The sequence below is a fragment of the Rhinatrema bivittatum genome, chromosome 1 (assembly GCF_901001135.1).
Source record: "Rhinatrema bivittatum chromosome 1, aRhiBiv1.1, whole genome shotgun sequence".
NCBI lineage: Eukaryota > Metazoa > Chordata > Amphibia > Gymnophiona > Rhinatrematidae > Rhinatrema > Rhinatrema bivittatum.
In genome coordinates, this window is record NC_042615.1 from 637,480,066 (window position 1) to 637,503,902 (window position 23,837).

Here is a 23,837-nt window from a genome sequence, read left to right on the forward strand (position 1 = left end):
ACATATCAAGGGGTTTCCTTGACATTTGGAGTTATAGAAAAGCTACAAACCCTGGCAACATCCCCTCCTCTCTCTTTTCTTGACATGATGGAATTTGTTGAAGTACATTCCCTCCTAGGGGATTGGATATTACATATGATACTAAAACTATACCCCATTCACAATATCACTCATTATATGAAGAACTGTCTGTCATACAGACACATATATATTGTATGTGAACTGCGCTGTGTACCTTATTGCTTATTGACTCCACATGCAAAATATCTTTTAAACCCTAACAGACAAAAAAAGACTGTCAGCCTGATAAGACTTTTCTTTTCAGTCTTTTCAGTCTCTGAGCACGCATTGTTTAAGTGTCTGGTATCCAGACACTTACAAAAAAGTCACTAGCACTGCTGCTACTGCAATCTCTACACTCCCTCCTACCCTGACTCTCCCTCAGTGAAATGAGCATTCGAAATCTGCAGCAGTACAGTAAATATGCAAAACCACTGCAGAACAGAAAAGAGCAGAAGCAGCCTTTACAAGTGCCAAATTCAAAAGTTTGTAAGCTTTTTTAAAACTGTGAGAGCTTTCAGTAGCATGTCCTTCTATGCCAAGAGCTAGAGAGGAAATACAGAGCTTATGGCACATGGTTAGACTTTATAGTGGGAGAATGTCAGCATCACTTAATCCAGATAGCACTGGTAAGCTATTTAAAAATAATGCTGCACTGTCATTTGTCCTCTAGCTAGTCTCCTTGTCAACTTGTCCTGCTTCAGTTTGGACAAGATTCTGATATGGCAACAAATCACACCATTAAGTTTGCAAGCCCTGTGTCTGGCCTCACTTACTCCCGCCGTGGCAGGAGCAGGCCAGGGCTCCCTGGCAGGGAGCTGCTGCCAATGCCAGCTTCCGTCCCGGCCTTTCTCATGGCTGTGAGCAACCAGTGGACATCACCTCCTGCTCCCCTTCCTGCGGCAAGGCTGCCACCAACCGCTTCCTGCACAGACTCCCCTAGGTGCTTGTACGCCCCTCCTCCCAAGATTTAAAGGGCCCGCGGTGGGAAAATGCTATCTGTCCTCTCTAGTGGTGTCAGCCTTCTGGGCTATTTAAGGCTGGCCCTCGCTTCCAACCTTCGGCTTGGCATCAGGTCTCCTTTCTCCTGGAAAGCTTTGATTTGCTTGTTCCTGCCTCCCCGAGTTCTGCCTTCCTATGTTCCTTGCTTTCCTCTTGTTTCATTGTCCCTCCTTGGCTTGACCCCAGACCGGAATTCGACCACAAAATATTCCATCTGCTTTGACCCCTTGCCTGGAATTTGACCACGAGATACGCTGCCTGTCTCCTTCATCACAGAGACCCCCACATAAGTCAGCTGGCCCCGGCACTCGAGGGCTCAACCCAAGGGGAACATGGGCTGGTATTGGTGAAGGTCCTGAGGAGTGTCTGCATGTTCCCAGACTCACCTGCTGACGGTGGGGACCTGTGGGGCTCCTCATCACAGGTAGCATCAACTCCCCTTCGGTTCAAGTTTCCACTACCCAACAGCGTAGGCAAGAGCTAGTGGTAAGTTGCCTGTATCTGTTTTTTTAATTATGTATTTATTTATTTATTTTATTTAAAATTTTTATATACCGACATTCATCCAGGATATCATATCGGTTCACATTGTAACATAAACAGGCGCCAGGCATGGCGCTTTACATTGAACGATTAAAACATGTAAACAGGGTATTAACAGAGGGTGGGAGATATCATGGGAAAGTTTGCGCTAAATAATAAACAACGTTTGCAATTATATACATATGTACAATGCAAAAAATGTGCAAATTAGAGCCGAGCTGAATACTTCAATGGGCTACAAATATGATTGATAAACATAAACAAATGAGTCAAAAAGTATTCATTTCATTCATGGGCCTCGTTCCATTAATTTTGTGGGACCACTAACAAAACAAATATGGGTTTACTTGTTATGTTTTGCAATTCATTTCAAACAAATGCATATTTCTAATGGGCATTGGCTTAAGGGCAGCCACAGTATATCTTCTTTTCTTTACAAATACAGAATCTTGACAATGAAATAAAAAGTTCATTGTAACTGTGGTAGTAGAAGAAAACAATGTTTATTCTTTTCCTATGAGATATGTCTTCATATAAACAAAATTATTAACTGAATGATTTATAGCATCCTCCCATGCCTCTCATACTTGCTTTCTCCCTCCTTCTGAATTATTTTTTCTTCATTTTTTTTCCATTCTCCATCAATTTTCTTTCTCCCTTCCTCTGTTCTTCCACCAAAAAATGCATGTGTATGTATTGAGCATGTGGTAGCATACACAAAAAGAGACTGAATCAGCACCAGTTTGAAACTTGCCAGTGTCAGAACAATTTACTAAGGCTTCAGCTGAAGCTACTACCCATTCATGCATCTCTTGCAAGCATTCATAATTCAATTATTTCAAAAAGATAAACCTTCATTCACTCATCTCATGCTTGGATCTGAGAAGAGCTAGTCATGCTGACTGAGTTGTTTAAGGACTTGCACTGTAAAATGTAAATGCCAATAGGGAAGAAGTTTCTAAGGAGAATGTGATTGACTCATTGGTACTGCTTCTCAGGAATTTCAAACATATGCTAATTTGGCCCAATTCATTCATCACCACTGTTCCATTCTCCCTCTTCTAGCTTCTTTCTCTCATCCTTCTATGTCAATTTATTTTCTGCTACTACTACTACTTATCATTTCTATAGTAGCACTAAATGAAAGCAGCACTGTACAGACACACATATAGTAAAAAAGTCCTTTCTTCCTTTTTTCCCATCACTGTCCATTCCCTCTAATTTTTATTGTCTCTCTACTCGTCCTCCTTCTCAAAGCAATCTCCCCCCCCCCCCCCCCCCCCCACCACCACCACCACCACTCCCCTCTAGTTTCTCTTAATTTCTTGTCTGTTTCCCTGGTCTTTCCTCTTGTCTGTTTTCCTCCACTCCCCTTTTGTCTCACTTAACTTTTTGTCGGTTTTCCTTCTTTTGTCCCTTCATATTTCTTTCTCCACCACGTTCATAATGTTTCCTTTCCTTCCCTAACCCTTCCCAGCAGCTTCAGACCCTCCCCAACAGTGTAGATACATATCCTGTAAGGTGTTAGCAGAGCACTGTGTTGTGACCATACTATCAGCAGGCCAATGTTTTCTTGCAACCTTGAAATATTAAGTGAACCAGCTGAACTCGTGCTGTAGATATAAATACATGGACTTTTAGGATTTCTTACCATTAATATATGAACTTTTGCCAAGTCTCTGCTGAAGCTTTATTTCAATACATATATTCTGTGAATAAATGATAATGTGGCTACCTTCATGAGTCTAGTTTTTGGAGTCAGTGGTTTTTATTATGACTATAATTAATAAATACCAACCTTTAACCTTTTCCAGTGTTGTTCAGAACTTTGGGGTGTTGTTGGACTCCAATTTGTCATATCAAGCGCATTTGTTTTCTTTAATAAGTGGACTTTTGGAGAATTTGCATATGGTTAGGCAGCTTAGATCCTTTCTGTTCTATATGAATCTAGTTAAGGTGATTCATGCCTTGATCACTTATCACTTAGATTACTTGCAATACCAATTAATTATATTTATATTGTGTTGCCTCAGTCATCCTTAAAAAGGCTACAATTGCTATAGAACATGGCAGTGACAATCTTGGGGGTGTTAGGGTATAGAGATCATGTAACTCGACTATTGTCTTAGCTGCATTGGCTACCTGTTGAATGTCAGGTGAAGTTTAAAATCTTTGTGTTGACCTATAAAGCCATAAATGGTCAAAGACCTGAGTGTCTACAGTTCTGTTTATCAGTGTACATTCTGCTGTAGGATCTGCATTCCTTCCACACAGTGAAAGAAGCCCAATTATAAAAAGCAAGGTCAAGGGCCTTTTCAGTAATAGCCCCTGTTCTATGGAACAAACTTCCTGAGGAGTATCATACAGTATGTTAAAAGATTTAGCACATATCAGAAAAACAATTAAATCTGTATTGCTCCATGGTGCAATCTTCTCTTGAGTATTGTGTGTAGTTCTGTTTACCACATCTCAGAATTAGTTAAGCAGAATTAGAAAAGGTACCAAGAAGTGCAGCCATTATTATGGAACTCAGCTAACTCCAATATTCAGATTTAGCCAAATAAGCTTTTTTATTAAGTTTGGATGTGCCTCTGAGAAAGGTTAAATTTATCCAGAAACATGTCCCTGGACAACTTTAACCTTAACCAGCTATATTCAAATGATATAGCAGTTTAAATGCATCCCTCCCCACCCCCCAAAAAAAAAATCAATGTGGATCTCGAGGCATGATCACCCTATCCCCACCTTGCTAAACGATTACACCTAATGTCAGCCATAGTGTCTGACCCTTCTTTCCCTTCCCCCAAGCCCCCCAAAATTTATCACCCCCTCCTCCATGAATTGGTAAACTAAATCTTGAATCCTGACCCTCTCCTCAAGCCCACCCTCCCCCTTCCCCCCACAAGCTCAACCCAAACCCGCTCACCCCACCCAAACGCCGTAAATCTCTACTGCTTCCAAGAGTTTTATACACGGGTCTAGTTCTCGGTAGCTTCCAGAGTAGCATTCTGACAGTAATGCTGGCAGCTGATGCTATCAACATTGCTGTAAAAGCAGTGATTTATGTTACCAGAAGCTGGGTGCTTGTATGGAGTTCCCGGCAGCCACAGAGAATTTGGAGGTGTCAGGTGAGGTGAAACGGTTGTGTTGGGCTTGTGGGAGAAGAGAGGGCTTGAAGAGGGAGGCCAGGATTCAAGCTTTATTTTTCCAATCCAGGAGGGGGAGCTAGAGGGAAGGCTGCTTGGGCTGAAAGTCCCACAATGTTTTTTGTAATTTTTGGGGTGCTTGGGAGTAGAGGGAGGGGATCAGGTTCTATGGCCCACATTAATTGGAATTCTTTGGTGGGGCGGGATAATCGAGTCTACACATAAGAAAGCTCTATTTAATAAGGTTCTCAAGAAGAAGAGATTAAAAACCAAGCAATTAACTGGGAGTGTTGTTCAAACAAAAAAAAGGTTTACTGCAACTTAAAAAATAAAATCCTCACAAGAATGGCAAAAATCATCATAAATAATAAAATGATAACTACCAGTTATCCGTCTCAAAACTTGAATCAATATCCTATTCCAGTGATTTAAAAGGGGAAAATAGTGCTTTAAAAGATGAGGTAGGAAGCTGTAGGCCAAAATAATTCCTCCCCTCAAAAGGAAAAAAACAAGTTCGCTTCTAACAACAATTCTCTTCGGAGCACTGCCAGCCCATTTGAATGGTAAAAAGACAGGCAGTCTCGTTCCTACTCCTTCCAAGAAGGGGGCTTCTTTCTAGATTGGGCAGGTTAAGAAAAACAAATCCATTGTCTGCAAGACAAAAAAATCTCTCTTCTCTGCTCTTCACACAAGGAAAACCCCTTCTGGTCCGTGAAGGCAGAAAAGATAGGATTTCTCCCTATTATCCCTTTTTGCAAGCTTTACGGCCTGCTGAGATCTCCAGCAAAAAAAAACCCCATGCTTCCAAAACTCAAAACTACAGCCAAACACAATTTGGGCATGCTGAACTCAGTTTATAAAGAGAAGCTTGACCAATCCCAAACCAGGGGGGAGAATGGCCAAGATCTGGGAGGATCTAAAAATGCAAACATCTCCCAGCAGATGGAAGTAGGGAAAGTGTTTGGTAAGCATGTTACGATCCCGGTCACTAGGTTAGTAACCGGGCACCTACCTCTTCTGCCCGCGCCGCGAACCGCGCCACGAAACGCCGGATTCTTGGCCTTCCAGGCCGCATGGCAGCGACGTCTCCACGAGGGAGACGCCGCCGAAGACTCCTCCCCTTGACGGGGGGAACGCGCGCGCGCGAGGGCCTGCATTTTGAGCCGTCAGCACGCGGATGTGCTGACACGCCCACAGTGACGTCAGACGCCGGGTAGGGGATTTAAACAGGGCGCCGGGGTTTTCAAATTGCCTTGCAACGAGGTTCCTTCTTTGAAGTGCTAGTTGCCGTCCTGCCTGCCCGGTTCCCGATTCCTGTTGCCTGTCTTCAGATTCTGCCTGCCTGACCTTGATTCTTGCCTGCTGCCTGGTTCCTGGATTTCTGCTTGTCCTTGCGATTCTGTCTTCTGCCTGATTGCCGCCTGCCTTGATCCCAGTCTGTGACTCCAACTTCTGCCTGCCTGCCGCCTGCCTTGACCCCGGTCCGTGACTCCGACTTCTGCTTGCCTGCCGCCTGCCTTGACCCCGGTCCGTGTCTCCGACTTCTGCTTGCCTGCCGCCTGCCTTGACCCCGGTCCGTGTCTCCGACTTCTGCCTGCTGCCTGCCTTGATTCCGGTTCGTATTCCTTTCCTGGGTTTCTTCAGATCTACACCTAAGTCCCAGCGGCCCGGGTCCCTACGGGCTCCTCCTGGGGGGACCTCGGGCTTCCAGGGCGAAGACTCCTAAGTCCTAGCAGCCCGGGCCTCCACAGCTCCTCTGGAGGGGTCACGGGTTTCCAGGTGAAGCCTCGTCTGCCCAGCGTGTGTTCTGCCTCCCGACCGTTCTCCTGGGTCGGTCGGCCCAAGGATCCACTTTTGGATTTGGACAGTCATAACAGTTTGCAAGGCCATGGATCCGGCAGACCTCGCTGGTCTCCAGGCCATTCCGGGGCTTGCTCAGCGGCTGGTGCAGCAGCAACAAGTGCTGGATTCTTTGGTAGCCACGGTGGAGCAGATGGCTACCCGTATGGATGCCGAGCCTCCTGCACCGGTTCCGGTGCCAGCTCCCGCTCCGGTTGTCACGCTCCAGACGCCCACGCAACTTCCTGCTCCGTCACGATACGCAGGGGACGCCAAGGGCTGTCGTGGATTTCTAAATCAATGCTTTGTACGGTTTGCTTTACTACCCAACCAATTCCCCACGGACTCCGTCAAGGTCGCATACATCTTCTCCTTGCTGGATGGCAAGGCCCTGAATTGGGCATCGCCTATGTGGGAAAAGAATGACACCACCCTCACTAACCTGGATCACTTCGTGGCCAGTTTCAGAGCTGCCTTCGATGAACCCGCTCGCCAGACTTCGGCAACTTCGGAATTACTACAACTCCGGCAGGGAGCACACACTTTGGCTGAGTACGCCTTAGAGTTCCGCACACTTGCACTAGAGGTGAGCTGGCGTGATGATGCTCTTCGTGGGATTTTTCTTGAAGGTCTGGCGGGTCGGATTAAGGATGTTCTGGCCGCCAGAGACCTTCCTGAGGACCTCAACACGCTCATTGAACTCGCTGGACGCATTGATCAGCGCTTGCAACAGAGAGCCAGAGAGGTACGCCCTCCACGACGTATGTCGCCACTGGCTCCCGTATTCTCAAGGCCGCTCACGCCGGCTCCTCGGTCCACGGGGCTTCTGCCGAACCCTCCTCCGAGGAACCAATGCAGCTAGGAAGAACTTCCCTATCCGAAGAGGAGAAACGCCGCCGCCGGACATTGGGACTATGTCTGTATTGCGGTGGAAAGGGACACTTCCTTTCACAATGTAAGGAACGGCCGGAAAACGCCCGCACCTACGAGTGATGGAGGAGTGTCTCCTGGGCTGTCTCAATGCTGCTCCTCAATGTACAGTACCTGTAACCCTAAAGTTTTCGGGAGGTTCCTTTGAAACGCAAGCCCTGATTGACTCCAGGGCTGGAGGGAACTTTATCACCCGTGCACTTGTGCAACAACTTCAGTTAACTACACGACCCCGTGAGCCCCCACTGCGAGTTACCTCTATTCAAGGAACTCCTTTGCCTGGTAGCATTTCCGTTGCCATGACTCCGCTCACACTTCAGACTGGGCTATTACATGAAGAGATGATCTTGTTCCTAGTCTTGGAGAGGTCGGTCCACCCAGTAGTCCTTGGTCTGCCCTGGTTGCAGCAACATTCTCCGATGATCCGCTGGGATGACTTACAGATCACTCAATGGAGCCCTCATTGTTTCCAGTCTTGCTTTAAGACCACAGTGGTTCCACCCATTCCCTTGGCCCACGTCGGGGCTCTACTTCCAGATCCGTACAGTGACTATGCCGCCGTTTTTTCTAAAGAAAAGGCGGAATTACTACCACAACATCGTCCCTTCGACTGTGCCATAGAGCTTCTTCCCGGTACAGTACCACCACGGGGTAGGGTGTACCCTCTCTCTCAGCCAGAAACTAAAGCCATGTCAGATTACATCAAAGAAAACCTTGCCAAAGGGTTCATTCGTCCATCTAAATCTCCTGCCGGGGCAGGATTCTTTTTTGTGGCTAAAAAAGATGGTTCATTGCGACCCTGCATTGATTACCGGGGCTTAAATACCATTACCAAGAAGAACCGGTACCCGTTACCATTGATTCCTGAATTACTAGACAAACTCCAAGGAGCTCAAGTGTTTACGAAGCTGGACTTAAGGGGGGCATACAATCTGGTACGTATCCATCCCGGGGACGAGTGGAAGACCGCCTTCAATACCCGGGACGGACACTATGAGTACTTGGTCATGCCTTTTGGCTTATGTAATGCTCCTGCAGTGTTCCAACATCTCATGAATGAGATACTTAGGGAACTGCTAAACTCCTGTGTTATAGTATACTTGGACGATGTCCTCATTTTCTCACAAGATTTGAATACTCATCGACTTCAGGTTCGACAAGTACTTCAGATTCTCTGGGACCAACACCTCTACGCAAAACTAGAGAAATGTCTATTTGAACAGGACTCGTTGCCCTTTTTGGGTTATATTATTTCCGCTACAGGATTCAGCATGGACCCCGAAAAGGTGTCCGCTATCAAGAAGTGGCCTCAACCTATTGGCTTAAAGGCGTTACAACGCTTTTTAGGCTTTGCGAACTTTTACAGGCACTTTATCCCTGGATATTCACGGCTAGTAGCACCATTGACTGCTCTAACTAAAAAAGGAGCTGATACGCACCACTGGACTCCTGAAGCTTGTAAGGCATTTCAGGATTTGAAAGACACATTCCTGTTGGAGACTTGCCTACGCCACCCCGACCCTCTACGTCCCTTCGTTGTGGAGGTGGATGCTTCCAGTGTGGCGGTAGGAGCAGTACTGTCTCAGTACTCCAGTTCTGGAAACTTACTACCGTGCTCCTACTTCTCCAGGAAGTTCACGCCTGCCGAAAGCAACTACGGGATAGGCGATAAGGAACTCCTAGCCATCAAGTTGGCTTTTGAAGAGTGGAGACAGTGGCTGGAGGGAGCTCAACATCAAGTCACGGTGTATACTGACCATAAAAATTTAGAGTTCCTTTCACAAGCCCAGCGCCTTTATCCCAGGCAAGCTTGCTGGTCATTATTTTTCAGTCGATTTGACTTCATCCTCAAGTACCGACCAGCTTCGAAGAATGTTCGAGTCGATGCTCTATCCCGAAATACCATCTTCGAAGAGAAGGGTGACCCCCCGCAGTACATCATCAATCCGGCTAAAATCTTCCTTGCCAGCACCAGTATATCCAGTCCAGGAAGAGTGGTGGTTCCTCGAAGCGATCGAAGAAAGGTCCTTGAGTGGGCCCATGACTCTCTCACGGGAGGACATGCCGGTCGAGAGAGGACCTTGACTCTTTTGAACCGATACTACTGGTGGTCTCGAGTGCGACAAGACGTACACGAATATGTAGCATCTTGCCCAGTATGTGCCAGACAGAAACCTCTCTCTGGACGACCCTGGGGACTTCTACAACCCCTGCCAATTCCCACGGAACCCTGGACCCACATCGCCACGGACTTTGTGGTGGATTTGCCTCCTTCAGAGGGTAATACAGTGATTTGGGTCATCGTGGATCGGTTCTCTAAAATGGTTCACTTGGTACCTCTGCCCAAACTTCCATCAGCACCAGAATTGGCATGTCTATTTACGCAACATATCTTCCGGGCTCATGGTCTCCCGCAGAGCATCGTTTCCGACCGTGGGTCTCAGTTCACAGCTCGCTATTGGCGTGCCATCTGTAAGAAGTTTGGAGTGCAATTGAATCTTTCTACCGCGTTTCATCCACAAAGCAATGGGCAAACGGAACGGATGAATCGGTCTCTCAAATTATTTCTTCGCAGTTTCATTTCTGAAAAGAGAGACAATTGGGTTTCCCTTCTGCCTTGGGCTGAATTCCCGTATAATAATCACAAACATTCAATTACAGGCCAATCTCCATTCCAGACCGTCTTTGGATGCCATCTCAGACCTCCTGTACCACTTCCCGTGGATGTTCCATCACCAGCGGCCCAGACAGTGGCCACTCAGCTTCATCAACTCTGGAAAATTCTTCAGCAGCGACTCTCCACCGCTGCACAAAGAGCACAAAAAGTGGCGAATCGCCATCGACGTCCCGCACCAGAATTATTGCCCGGCACTAAGGTATGGCTAAGTACCAGGAACCTTCACTTCCCGGGTCGTTCCCGCAAGTTGGGTCCCAGATTCTGTGGTCCTTTCCCCGTGGCTGAACGAATAGGCCTGGTGTCCTATAAGCTTCGTCTTCCATCATCTTTACGTATTCACAATGTGTTTCATGTATCTCTCTTGAAACCGGTAGTGTACTCTCGTTTTCATCGACTTACTCCTGATGATATCGCAGTCTCTTCACCTGAGGAACCTGTTTATCAAGTACACGAGATATGTGATGTGCGCTTTCGCAATCGCCGATGGGAGAATTTGCTAGCATGGGAGGGCTGTGGTTCTGAGGAAGACTCCTGGGAGCCTGCACGAAATATTTTGGACAAGTCTCTGCTGACTCAATTTCACTTGGACAATCCCGGAAAGCCCGGTCCTCTTCGGAGGGGGCGTAAAAGGGGGGGTACTGTTACAATCCCGGTCACTAGGTTAGTGATCGGGCACCTACCTCTTCTGCCCGCGCCGCGAACTGCGCCACGAAACGCCGGATTCTTGGCCTTCCAGGCCGCATGGCAGCGGCGTCTCCACGAGGGAGATGCCGCCGAAGACTCCTCCCCTCGACGGGGGAACGCGTGCGCGCGAGGGCCTGCATTTTGAGCCGTCAGCAGCCGGATGTGCTGACACGCCCCCAGTGACATCAGACGCCGGGTAGGGATATAAACAGGGCGCCAGGGTTTTCAAATTGCCTTGCAACGAGGTTCCTTCTTTGAAGTGCTAGTTGCTGTCCTGCCTGCCCGGTTCCCGATTCCTGTTGCCTGTCTTCAGATTCTGTCTGCCTGACCTTGATTCTTGCCTGCTGCCTGGTTCCTGGATTTCTGCTTGTCCTTGTGATTCTGTCTTCTGCCTGATTGCCGCCTGCCTTGATCCCGGTCTGTGACTCCAACTTCTGCCTGCCTGCCGCCTGCCTTGACCCTGGTCCGTGACTCCAACTTCTGCTTGCCTGCCGCCTGCCTTGACCCCGGTCCGTGTCTCCAACTTCTGCTTGCCTGCCGCCTGCCTTGACCCCGGTCCGTGTCTCCGACTTCTGCCTGCTGCCTGCCTTGATTCTGGTTCGTATTCCTTTCCTGGGTTTCTTCAGATCTACGCCTAAGTCCCAGCGGCCCGGGTCCCTACGGGCTCCTCCTGGGGGGACCTCGGGCTTCCAGGGCGAAGACTCCTAAGTCCTAGCAGCCCGGGCCTCCACAGCTCCTCTGGAGGGGTCACGGGTTTCCAGGTGAAGCCTCGTCTGCCCAGCGTGTGTTCTGCCTCCCGACCGTTCTCCTGGGTCGGTCGGCCCAAGGATCCATTTCCGGATTTGGACAGTCATAACAAAGCATACAAAGCCACCATTACACCTACATTATAGTTTGAGTGAGTGAATATATATTTTTCTCATTTATGAGCAGTCTTCTGATAGCTTAATGTGCTATCTTAGCATTCTGCAATATACCATAAAAGTGCAAAGATTCACATAAAAACAATCTTCCCTTTCTCAGCCCTCCCTTAAAAAGGATCAATAGGCTGTCTGCTTCAGTGGCAGGATAAAGTGAGTCATGTAATTTGTGGTTCTAGAGATGCCAACGTGATAACTCTGCATGCCCTATATAGTGAGCATCATTAAATTAAGGGCTGTCAGACCTGCAACACATTTTATTCATTGGCCCACCCTACAGTGTTCATATGAGCAGAGACTGCTAACCAAAGGTGAAGACTATTAGAATCCATTTTTTTTTACCTTCTGTTGGAGGAATTTCTATGCTTCATATTGTTCTTTACTGTGCATAATTAACAATGCACTGCTAAAAACAAGTCACGTCATACTGTAATAAGCAATATCTTTGTCAATGAAGCCCCAAACATTGCATTCTTAATTTACTAGAAATGGATTATTTTTTTTTTGGTACAGAAAAAAATGATTATATCTCAGTCTAACCCAGTTCTCCTGGACAAGAAGAAGAATGTCTTAGAGAGTTCTCATATGGTATGGATTTCTCCGCTCCCTTTCCATCTCCTTGCCCTGATGTTTCATTGACAAGTTGACCAATTGTAGTCACTCTGATTTTACAATACTGTACTTTACTATCAATCAATATGCTGACTTATGGGCCTGTCATCTAGAATAATGCTGTGCAGCAAAACAATACAGGATTTTGCAGGATTAGAGGTCTAGTCTGCACTTTTATCTATTGATAGCTTATTTTCCAGACCATTTTACTCGTCTATTGTTCATATATTAGGAATCTGCATGTGTGTAAAACTACAATAATGAACATTTAGTATATCCGAATACTGAGCTTGATGCATTGTGGGGTGTTATCGTGGCTTGCAAGGCATAATTGGACATGCATTATATTTGCAGGATTCACTATAGGTAGGAAAACAGTTTCTGCATCTTGCTGAGAATAGATGATCTTGAAGTTTATTTTAACAAACATCCCAGAAACCAAAAGGAAAAGATAAGTAGTGATAGAGATTAAGCAAAATAATTTGAGTCTTCTGATTGTTGAATTATACTGAAGGTGGGAGTTTGTGCCAGCAGCAGAATCTTTTGGACTGAACACATTATCATTGTCATTTCCTGATGTTTTTTGAGTGAATGCAGGTCAAAGCAGTGAATGACATGAGATTGGTAGCACGGAAACTGTATGATTTTGATAGGCAAAATTATAGTTCTGCATTGAAACAAGAAAAAAAAATATGAACAGCTTTTGGCATTGTACTTGATGTGCAACAATTGGAAATTTTTTTCTTGGCAGGTTCTTTAAGTGTCTAAACTTTCAGATCAAACAAATAGTAAACAGGAATGTTGTTCTATGAACTGCCAAATTGCAAAATGTCAAACCATAAAGCTATACTCTATAGATTGTAGTTACAGCTAGTTAAATGCACATAGGTCCTGAATCACTTATGGATTTTTTCTCATAGGCACAGAATAAGAGAAAATCATTTTTGTAACAGGCTCATGGAATTTTTCCTGTAAAGTTATTTCCATTCCATGCCAGAGAGCGGGACTGTATAATTCAAAGAAATTAGCCCATGGCCACAGAGCCTTTCACCTCTAAGTCATTGGTTAAAATCTGGCTCAGGTTGGTAGCAAGTAACAGAAACATTTTACTGATAGAAAGTTATTTGGTGCCCTATGGTAAATGAGTTGGTGGTCTCATTCTAAATCTTAGCGAGCACGTATCCACATCAATAAAACAACCATCCCAGGGGGTTATTTTCTAAAGGTTTATCGAGTGCGTTAGGGCCTTATTGCATGCGAAAAGGGCCTTTTCATGTGCGATAGGATGTAATGACTGAGAGGGGAGGAGTCAGGGCAGGGAGGGGAGGAGTCGGAGCGGAGAGGGGAGGAGGCAGCCGCGGCACCGCTGCCAGCGATAATGTGAGGAACACGGTGGCGCTATTCGCGTGAAAGGCCCCCACCCTTCACCCCCTCGCACCCTTTTTCGCTGGATTCATCATTCCGCGAGGAATGATGAATCCTGCCCACAATTTGGAACTAGTTGACACTATTGTTGGCTTCTCAGCAGTGCGGTCAAAAATTGTACAAGCTCAGAATAAGGCCTGCAGATTGGTTGAAAATTGTGGATTGGGAAGGGAGGACTGGGGCCATGGAGGGGGGGTTGTTGAAAATCAGATTGCAGGCAAGAATCAGGGCGGTGGCAAGGAAGTGTAGGACACAAAGGTCTGCCAAGCTCCCCCCTCTTCTCCCAGCAGGAAGGGGAGAACCTGGTCCCTGATGTGCAAGGACATTTTGGGGAGGCTTTAGATCAAGCCATTAACTAACTATCACTCAGAATTTCCCTGAATAAGCACACCAAAGAATATTTTTCATTTTTAGTGCAGATTTCAACAAAGGGGGATAACAGCTAATGAACTCTTTATCCTCTATTTACATCTTTTAAAGACACATTTGTATTTAAATGTTAGTGCAGCCATGTTCCAGGTTACTATCACAGTTTATGTCCCATGTTAACAGTGTAGTACCAATTTTTACTTTGCACATTAACATGCATTTGGGGGTAATTCTCAAAGCCATTTACATGTATAAAACTTGGTTTATGTGCATAAATAGTTTGTTATAAAACTGACATTTTTTAATTTAATATTTATTAAGTTTTAACAATGCAAGAATTATTTCTAGAGTTAATCAGTAATTTACAAAGACAGAAAACATATCTATATGTCATAACAAAGTTAAAACAATAGTTAATCACTGCATTTGGTTCACAAATATGGGAGATTCATGCACAGCATCTCCAAGAGAATAGAAGTAGAAGGAAAAGTAAAAAGACAAAAAAAAACACACTTGAGATGAGTAAAACAGAGTTTTAAAATATAGCACATCACCACGGCTACCCAGTAGGGATGTGCAGAGCAAAATTTTATGTTCATATTTTTTATGTCCGAAAGGGGGTCCCACTTGCGGCCAATATGGACATAAAAAAAATCCAATGAGTTGGGTATATGTACATATGTGCAAAAAAAAAATTTAAACCCCCTCACCCTCCTTAATCCCCCCCCCAGACTTATCACAACTCCCTGGTGATCGAGCGAGGAGTGAGGACGTCATTTCTGCAATCCTTGGCGAGAAGCATGTGACGTCGGTGGCACGTCGAGTGACGCGGCGTCACGTGATTCCCGGCTCGTTCGCGCCGGACGGCTCGTTCGGCCCAAAAAGAACTTTTTGGCCAGCTTGGGGGGGTCAGGAGGCCCCCCCAAGCTGGCCAAAAGTTCTTTTTGGGCCAAACGAGCCGCCCGGCGCGAACTTGCCGGGAATCACGTGGAGCCGCGTCACTCAGACGCGACGTCACGTGATTCCCGGCAAGTTCGCGCCGGACGGCTCGTTCGGCCCAAAAAGAACTTTTGGCCAGCTTGAGGGGGTCAGGAGGCCCCCCCAAGCTGGCCAAAAGTTCTTTTTGGGCCGAACGAGCCGTCCGGCGCGAACTTGCCGGGAATCACGTGACGCCGGCGTCACTCGACATGCCGCCGTCACATGCTTCTCGCCAAGGATTGCAGAAATGGCGTCCTCACTCCTCGCTCCATCACCAGGGAGTTGTGGTAAGTCAGGGGGGGGGGATTAAGGAGGGTGAGGGGGTTTATATTTTTATTTTGGCTCAACAATCGCGATTTCCCACATATCGAACATATCTATGTTCGATATGTGGGAAATCCGATCGTTTATGTCGAATCAATTTTTTTAAGTAAAAAAAAAATATGAGTTGCGTTTTACTAATGCGGTCAATCCGAATGCACACCCCTACTACCCAGAGCTTAAGAAATTATAGATACAGCTTTATCACAAAGGAGGGTGGAAAGTGGTTGGGGGTTCAAAGAAAAAAATTTGGCACCTTGATAAATAATTATACATTTCAACATATTGTCCATGATGATGTCCAGATCCTTCTCCTGGGTAGTGACTCCTAGTATGGAACCTGACATCATTTAACTACAGTTTGGATTACTTTTCCCTATGCAGATTAGACATGTGCATTTGTTTTTCATGAATTAGACAATTTCATCAAAATTGTCTAATTTGTCATGGTTCGGGGACTCTGAAAAACGAACTGAATATTTATGAAATTTCAGAAAATCTATAGTTCGTGTTAATTAGCGTGCACTAACTTTAAAATGTTAGAGGTAGATTTTAAAAACATACCCGTGCACGTACTTTTGTTCGCGCACCAGGTGCGAAAAAAAGTACGCTGGATTTTATATCCGGGGTCGGCAGGCGCAAGGGGGTGCACATTTGTGCAACTTGTGCGCGCCGAGCCCTGCGCGCGCTGCCCATTCCCTCCGAGAACGCTCTGAAATTGGAGTGGCCTCAGAGGGAACTTTTTTTCTATCCCCCCCCCCCGCACCTTCCCTTCCCTTCCCCTACCTAACCCACCCCCCCAGCCCTATCTAGACCCCCCCCCCTACCTTTATCGGAGAAGTTACTACTGCCTCCAGGCAGTAGTAACTTACGCGCGCCGGCGCAGCAGGCCCCGACACAGGCCGCTGTGTCGGGGCACTCGGCCATGCCCCCGGACCGCCCACACACTCTGGACACGCCCCTGATCCCTAACTGCGCCCCCTGGCCACGCCCCCCGACCACCCCTTTTTGCAAGCCCCGGGACTTACGCGCGTCCCTGGGCTTGCGCGCACCGCCGACCCCTATGCAAAATAGGCTCGGCTCGCGCAGGGGGGGTTGGGGTAGGTTTTTCGGGGGGTACGCGCGTATCTTACGCGCATACCCCTTTGAAAATCTACCCCTTAGTGCGCACTAACATGAAATCAGGACCCACAAAAAAAAACAAAAAACGAACCGTGTGAAAAATGTAATTTTCCGTGGGGGGGTCCGAAAACAAAGCCCAAACCGATAAAACAACAATGCGCATCTCGCATCACTTTGCACTCGTCCACATTAAATTTCATCTGCCATTTGGATGCCCAGTCTCTCAGTCTCATAAGGACCTACTGCAATTACCTACAATCCGCTGGTGATTTAACAACTCAGAATAATTTTGTGATGTCTGCACATTTAATCACCTCACTCGTTCTTTTTCCAGATCATATATGAATATATTAAAAAGCAACAGTCCCAATACAGATCCCTGGGGCACTTCACAATTTCCCTCCATAGAAAAATAGACCATTTACTAGTCCTACTCTCTATTTCCTGACTTTTAACCAGTTCACAATCTGACTTTTACATTTTCTCAAGATTCTCTCATGAGGGACTTTGTCATATGGCTTCTGAATATTTAAATTTACTATTTTTACCAGCTCACCATTACCCACATGTTTATTAACCCCTTAAAAAATGGAGCAGATTCATGAGGCAAGACTTCCTTTAGGTAAATCCATGTTGGATGTGACCCATTAAACCATGTCTATATATACAAGTATATATATATATATATATATATATATATATATATATATATATATATATATATATATATATATATATATATATTATATATATAAAGGAAAATATACAGTCAGAGAAAAATGGCACTATTTATATAAATCTACCCATTCATGTTCTAAAAAGTTCTCATTTTGACTCCCTCAGTGATTTGGAAACAGTCAAAGTATGCTAGAGGAAGGCAAGTTTAGGCAGTGAGCATTGGCAATACACTTGACAAGCTTCACATAGCTGGGTGCAGGTTGATCTTTTGGCATACTTTTCCTTGAGCAGTGCTATTTGTTTGCAGTATAAGGTTATGATCAAGGATACATGGTAGCATGAAATTCTAACGCCACACTGGCCTAATGAAAATGGTATTCTCAGGTCGTTTGACCACACGCATACCTCAAATATCTAGCAAGTCACAGTGGCTGTTTATGTAGAATCCCCCCTGAAGAAGCCGATGGGTGAAAACGAGGGTCCTTGTTGGGATCTTCCTCACAAAGTGACAGTGTTGCACCATGTTACAACACATGTATTGTTGTTTTGATAAGTTATGAGTGCTACATTAGCTACTGATTTATGTTGTTTCAACATTTGTATCGTGACCTTTGATATACTCTTAAGATTTCAAGCATCTTTAATGCTTTGTAATTGATGAAGATGCGTGCTGTTTCAGTATGATTGCAGTAAGTGTGGTGTTTTGGTTTTGATAAGGTACTTTGCATCTGTTTGTGCACAGGGTTGGCATAGAGTTTTTTAATTACATATATTTAAATCCTTTTGATAATTAGTAAGTTCATAGGAATGTTGTGCATATGTTTTAAAATTTGCATAAATTATTGACCTAATAAAACATGTTTGTACTCTATTAGCATTTTGTAAGATGATGTATTATTATTCTTTCCCTTTGGGTTAACACAGTGAATGTATTATTTGGGTACTTGTAATATAGCCAGTGACATACTCTTGGTATCTTGCTTTCTTTAATTAGGTGATTGTATATTGTATGTTCTATAATTTTTGTTCTTTAGCATACCTTCTACGATTTTTACTGGAACTGATATCAGTATCATTGATCTATAGTTTCCTGGATCATCCCTGGTACCCTTTTGAAAGATTGGCATTGCATTGGGCACCCCCTCCAATCTTCAGATACAATAGACAATTTTAATGATAGGTTATAAATTATTAGTAATGTCTTCAATTTCATTTTGGAGTTCTTTCAGAACTCTGGGATATATATACCATCTGATCAAGGTGATTTGCTACTCTTTAGTTTGCCTTATGCACATTTTCTGGTTAACTGTGATTTGTTTCATATTCTCTGAATCATTATCAATTTCTGTTTCCAGCATGGGTTGTCTGCCTAACATCCTCATCTATAAAAATAGAATGAATTAATGTAATCTTTCTGCTATGACCTTTCTCATCCTAAGTGTTCTTTTTATTCCTCAATCATATAATAGGGGTGTGCAGAGGTAAAAATTCTGTTTTGTTTTTTAATTTCATTATTCTAGGGTGTTTTTTCCCACAAATTTCATTTCATTAATGTTTATTTTGTTTTCTTTATTTTTCAAAATCAAAATAAACATAAAAGACACCATAAAATGCAACAAAAAACAAGAAATGGAATAATCCCGAGGCTGCCCGTCCCCACTACCCATGCCTCCAACCCGCAAAATCCAGGGGACAGGATCGTCCTCAGACCCTACTTACTCAGGGTCAGACTCAGGCTGAAGCTTTGGCCTTGCATAGAACTAGGCCATGGTAGGTCACCGTTACCTTGGTCTAGGACCTATTTCAAAGCACAAGCTTTGAGGCCAATGGGCAAGGCATTGGAACTAGGTCCCAAACTGGTCCTAGCATTTGTGCCTGGGCCCAGGCCATGGCCTAAGCGAAAGGCCCATGTTTGGGCCTGAATATAGGATGAGGCCTATGTATCAAGACTCAGACTCCAGACCAGCCCGATCAATTGGGCCTGAAACCTGGGCCCAGAGTCTGGACCCTGCCTCTAGGATGTGCCTGGAATCAGGCCAGTGTCCAGGCCAAGGTCCAGATGTTGGGACCTGGTCACCAGACCAGGGCCTATTGTCTGTCATGGACCCGGGCCTTGGCCTAAGCTGAGGCCTAGGCATTGGGCATGGAGTCCAGGATGAGGTGTCAGGACCCAGTCATCAGACTGGCCACAGCAGAGGCCCATAAATCAGGATCTGGCCTCCAGGTCACATCCCAGTGTTGGGTCTAGGCCCAGACCTTTGCTTTGTTTCAATACCTAGATCTCGCCCAATCTCCAGACTAGGCCAGGATGTCAGATCAGAAAAGTGCAAATTTTAGATGCCTAGGCCTTTTCTTGGGCCTAAGCTAAGACTATGGCATCGCACTTGAGCATAGGCTGTGACCCCTTTTCTTTTCTTTGACCTCCAGCAGGATGGACTCCACTGGTGGCCTGGCAGGCCTCTTTCTTTCTTCGACCTCCAGTGAGATGAGCTCCCCTGGTGGCCTGTTGGGCCTCTTTATTTCTTCTGCCACCAGCAGGATGGGATCCACTGGTTGTCTGCCAAGTCCTTTGTTTGACAGGTCAATACACCCCCTCCCCCCTCCAACTACAGATCATGGTGATGGTGGGTAGCTGCAGGAGTCACATTTAAGAACATTTCATACTGGGTCAGACCAAGGGTCCATCAAGCCCAGATTCTGTTTCCAACAGTGGCCAATCCAGGCCATAAGAACTTGGCAAGTACCAAAAACTAAGTCTATTCCATGTTACCGTTGCTAGTAATAGCAATGGCTAATTTCTAAGTCATCTTAATTAATAAGCAGGTAATGGACTTCTCCTCCAAGAACTTATCCAATCCTTTTTAAACACAGCTATACTAACTGCACTAACCACATCCTCTGGCAACAAATTCCAGAGTTTAATTGTGTGTTGAGTTAAAAAGAACTTTCTCCGATTAGTTTTAAATGTGCCACATGCTAACTTCATGGAGTGCCCCCTAGTCTTTCGATTATCCGAAAGGGTAAATAACTGATTCACATCTACCCATTCTAGACTCTCATGATTTTAAACACCTCTATCATATCCCCCCCTCAGCCGTCTCTTCTTCCAAACTGAAAAGTCCTAACCTCTTTAGTCTTTCCTCATAGGGGAGTTGTTCCATTCCCTTTCTCATTTTGGTAGCCCTTCTCTGTACTTTCTCCATCGCAATTATATCTTTTTTGAGATGCGGCGACCAGAACTGTACACAGTATTCAAGGTGCGGTCTCACCATGGAGCGATACAGAGGCATTATGACATTTTCCGTTTTATTCACCATTCACTTTCTAATAATTCCCAACATTCTGTTTGCTTTTTTGACTGCCGTAGCACACTGAACCGATGATTTCAATGTGTTATCCACTATGACGCCTAGATCTCTTTCTTGGTAGTAGCACCTAATATGGAACCTAACATTGAGTAACTATGGCATGGGTTATTTTCCCTATATGCATCACCTTGCACTTATCCACATTAAATTTTATCTGCCATTTTGATGCCCAATTTTCCAGTCTCACAAGGTCTTCCTGCAATTTATCACAATCTGCTTGTGATTTAAACTACTCTGAACAGTTTTTTATCATCTGCAAATTTGATTACTTCACTTGTTGTATTTCTTTCCAGATCATTTATAAATATATTGAAAAGTAAGGGTCCCCAATACAGATCCCTGAGGCACTCCACTGCCCACTCCCTTCCACTAAGTAGATGTTATCTCTCCTGTTATGAGGCCAATCTTGCAGCTTTTACCATGATTGGCCCTACAGCATCAAGAGATGACATTGATTAATGTGACTATTTCTACCTCCCCCCCACACCATGACCATGGGTGGAGTTTGAGGGGAGGGGTGCATTGCCCCTGTAAACAAGAGGATCTGGCAGGCTGACAGTGGAACCAATGCTACTGTCAGCTGCAGAACAGAAAGAGGCCCTGCAGGTGACCAGCAGAACCTATTCCACTGAAAAAAAAGAAAGATGTCCAATGGCCATTGGAGAAGTCCATCCCTCTGCAGCCAAAGAAAAGAAAGAGGCCTGGCAGGCCACTAGTGGAGACCATTTTACTAGTCGCTGAAGAAAAGAAAGGGATTCTGAAGAAAGGGGGAGGCCTGAGTGAGTGAGAGAGAGGATGTGTGTGAGAGAGCCTGTATGTGTGTGTGAGAGTGAAAAAGAGAGTGAATGTGTGTATGTATGTATGGGAGAGAGAGACTGGGCGGGTGTACATGTGTATTGTGGGAGAGAGAAAGACAGGGTGTATGAGAGAGAGCGAGAGAAGGTTTGTGTGCTGTCCTTCCCCTCTCCCTTCCTCCTATTAACCCACATCAATCTCAGTGTTCCTGGAAATCAAAAGTTCACAGGTATGGAGAGAAGAATTTTTTTGTATCCTTATTTGTTTTAATTATTATATGCTGTTTGATATGTCTGCTGTTCTGAAATAATTTTATTGGTGTTTGGGAAATTTTGCATATTCCGTCCATCAGCGATTTAGAAATATGTATTGTTTTTATGAATATATTGATGCTTTATATATATTATTTTATTATTTGATGATTTATGAGGAAGGGTAATATTTCTTTTTTTTAAATTGTTGCATGCAGAACTGGAGATGCTGCATTTATATTACAATTCTGTCCTTTTATGCATAGACTCCAGACTTTATGCTCATATCCGTATTAAAGAAATGTCTTGAATGAGGATAGCAAATACTTTTAACCTTAGTTTTACTGGGAAGATGAAACTGATCTGTGTTTTTTTAAATTGTTCAGAGGGCTCTTGGGATTTTTCCTTATTGTGTCTTTTATAGCCAATTTAGGGCTGGATTTTCTATCTTTGCATGCCTTCCTGAATCGCGAGGTAACGGGGGTGGGGGGGGGGGCGGAGCAGGGGGGCAGGCCCGCAAAAGCTGGCAGCGATCGTACCACCGCGGTGTTATCGCTGCGGGCTTTCGCACCCAATAGCACCATTGTGAAAGGTGTTTCTACTGGGCGCGCTACTGGCAGCGATAAGGGGTCTTACCTTATTGCTGCCAGCAAAGTTTCCGCAGCGTCCGCCCAATGCCACCCCGACTCCTCCTCTTCCAGTGCCGAAGCCCCCCCAACTCCGCCCCGATCTAACTATCGCACGCGAAAAGTCCTTTTCACATGCGATAGGGTTAGAAAATAACCCCCCTTAGGCAGGGGGCCCTGCTGTGCATATGTGTATGATTTGTAGAAGTGTCACCTTTTGGCTCCCCTTCCCTCCCCCCCCCCCCCAATAATTCTGTCTAGAGATGCCACTGCTTCCTGCCAACCTTGCCCTCCCTTCCCACCAACAGACCCTGCCTTCCCTTCCTTTAGTTCCCATTTCTAAGGTCCTTTTCTCTTTGCAGCCACTTGACCCGCTGCATGTATATACATGGTTTCCAAATTAAATACTCTGGTAAGGATCCTTTTGCACCCACTGATGTGTCCTGAAAATGTGTTGTGGATAGTTCATCAAACACAGAAGTTATTTAGGGGTACACCTGGTCACAGACCACACACACACACACACACACACACACACACACAAATGGTGATCCATAAGCCTACTTTTCTTCCTTCAACTGCAAGTATTCAAGCCAGATGCTTTTGCTTTGGATGTGGAATTTTCTTTCAAGCTATCTTATGTTTGATTAAATATCCTAGAAATTGCTTTATAGTATTTTAGCTTCATGAACTTGGTGATTGTTTTTTTAAAGGATAAAGTCAAGTCTGGAAACATGTACACCTCTAGTGTTCTTGATCACGCCTCCCCAATGAATATGGGAGAGCGTGCTGATTATTAGCATACTGCAGATATGTCTCTCAATTATATTTATGATTAATGTGTCCTCTTTATTTCATACTTTTATTCTGTATTTTCTATTTTGAGATATTTGTTTTTTGTAATCTGACATGGATCCTCCAAGGTGGAATATTATTCATAGCTAATAATCTAGTTTAGATTTTGTTTTATTCTTTTTCTTTGTTTATGATGAATAGCTTTTTCTATTTCAAGTTGCTTCCAGAAATTAATGTCAGAAAATGTAATAAAAGAACACAGAAATATAACTATTAAAATGAAATTATGCAAACATACATTGCAAAGAGTTGTCACTTCCTATTTCAGTTTTTTGTATGGAAAAAACTATAGTAGTTTCTAGTTGTTGGAAGTAAATCCAAATCAATATAATAGGTTAAGGTTAATTATTTTATCACTAGTAAAGTTCTGGGCAAGCATTATATATCAGAATTTGACTTGCTCGGCTCGTCCATACCCATGCACCTGGATTAGGTAAATTGCATAGATTGAAACTAACTGGAAATGTTAGATGATTGGTAAAGTATTGGTTATACCAAGCTGCATTACTGTGATGAGACAGCCCGCTATTCATAAGAGGTAGAAAAAAGGAGGTGTGATAGAGTATATGACAGAGAGCCTCAGACTGCCTTAATGGACCGGCTCCAGCTATCTGGTCTGGTCCACCTTAAGACAGA

The 23,837-nt window shown here is 44.8% G+C and overlaps 1 long non-coding RNA gene across 1 annotated transcript in view; it reads left to right on the top strand.

Moving 5' to 3' along the window:
- The first annotated feature begins 813 nt into the window (after positions 1-813).
- LOC115073710 overlaps positions 814-23,837 on the top strand; it is a 103,947-nt gene continuing 80,923 nt past the window's right edge. The window contains exon 1 of the long non-coding RNA XR_003852088.1: positions 814-1,548. This is a non-coding gene — a long non-coding RNA (uncharacterized LOC115073710). The remainder of the gene's footprint in view (positions 1,549-23,837) is intronic.